Consider the following 1,900-nt stretch of genomic DNA (forward strand, 5'->3'; position numbering starts at 1 on the left):
CTCTTCTCCAGCACCACAGCTCAAAGGCATCAATTCTCTTTCTATCAACCCTATTCACTGTCCAAATCTCTGATGCATAGCATGTAATTGCGAAGACTATAGCCCAGATCAGGCGCACCTCAGTCTCCAGTCTGACATCGTTGCTCTTCAGTACTCTTGAGAGGTCCCTCATCTGAATTATAACCTTTTGACTTGCCCTATATGGTTCTGTACGGTCTGTGAGCTATCCCATCAGATTTTGGACCTACCAAAACAGTAAAATTGGTTGTAAACAGTAAAACTGAAACAAGTAGAAAAAGCTATGGGAACATGGGGGACATGCCTGACCTCATGGGAATTTGTTTTATGTTATTGATGCTGTGGATGGGGACAGTTTCCCTCTGTGAATTTGGTGAAGGTCAGATGTAGTGCTCCCCGTGTGGCATTTGCTGTTTTTGCAGGAAGCCATAATTGGCAGGACTAAAGCAAGACACAACCTTGCTTGTTGAAACTGAGCAGGACATGACGTGTTTGCTGAAAAAAGTCAAGGATTATAGTCTTCAATATGGATTGAAGTTGAACGTCAAGAAAACAAAGATTTTTCACCCCCACTGGACCAATTGGCAGCTTCATGATAGATAGAAAGAGATTGAGATTGTTAACAACTTCAGCTTGCTTGGTTCCACAGTCAACACTTGGCACCAACAGTCAGGAAATTAAAAAATAAATTGCACTGGGAAAGTCTGCTCTTCAGGGACTTCTGTAGAGTACTCAAGAGCAATGATGTCAGTCTGAAGGCTATTGTACACCAGATACATGCCATGGTCTTCATAATTACTTGCTATGCATCAGAGAGCTGAACGATAACTGAGGATGATAGAAGAAGGATTGATGCCTTTGGGTTGCGGTGCTGTAGAAGAGTATTGAACATACTGTGGGCTATCAGGAGAGCAATCAGATCTATCCTGGAGAGGGTGAAACCAAGGTGCTCCCTGGAGGCAAGAATTTTGAAGCTCCATCTCACATACTTGGGCACATAGCCAGGAGGGCCAGTCCTTGGAGAAGGACATCAGACTTGGAAGGGTAGAAAGACAGCACAGGAGAAGACCCAGGTTGACATGAACTGACTCAGTGACTGGAGAAATGAGATTAGGTCTATTGGAGATGATGAGATTGGCTCAGGATAGGGTAGGGTTCAGAGCTAATGTATATAGTGTATATATGTAATGTATATAATGTGAGTCACAGGCGACTTGATGACACATAACAGCAAAAGCCTGAAGCCACAAGGCTGAAGGCGCCTGAGAAGAGTGTATTCTGCTATTAATCTGAACTGTGTAATACTTCCCTAACATGGTTCTGTGTTGTCTGTGAGCTCTTGCAATAGATTTTGGACCCAGTAAAGCAGTGAAATTGGTGTTGGGATGGGTAGAAAGAGGTGCTGGAGCATGGGAGACACGCCAGCTCTCATAGGAATTGGTTTTGTGTTGATGTTGATGGAGACGTGGTAAAGGTCAAATATGACCACCCCCATGTGGCTCTTGCTCTTTTTACAGTGAGGGTAGTGCAGGACTGGGCAGTGTTTTGTTCTGTTGTACACAGGAGTGCTATTAGCCAGTACTAACTTGACAACACCTAACAATAACAGGGGTTCCAGGATACTGTGTACTTTAAATTTACTACCATATGAGGCAATTAGCAAACAGCACCCGAGGCTTCATAAAGACTGCTTTTCCTCTTTGTCTTAATTTCTTGACTTGTTCAAGATCCAACGTAGCATGTGTGGTGAGAACTGCTGGAAGGAGCCACAAATAGCCCAGCATTCTTTGGGCATTGGAGGAACAAGTATTCTTTTATTTTTGTTTATTTTATTACATAGAAGTAACATTGCATCTCAACATTAAGAAAGCAAAAATTCTCA

The sequence above is a fragment of the Elephantulus edwardii genome, unplaced genomic scaffold (assembly GCF_000299155.1).
Source record: "Elephantulus edwardii isolate Elephantulus edwardi_28Jun2011 unplaced genomic scaffold, EleEdw1.0 scaffold00226, whole genome shotgun sequence".
NCBI classification, from domain to species: domain Eukaryota; kingdom Metazoa; phylum Chordata; class Mammalia; order Macroscelidea; family Macroscelididae; genus Elephantulus; species Elephantulus edwardii.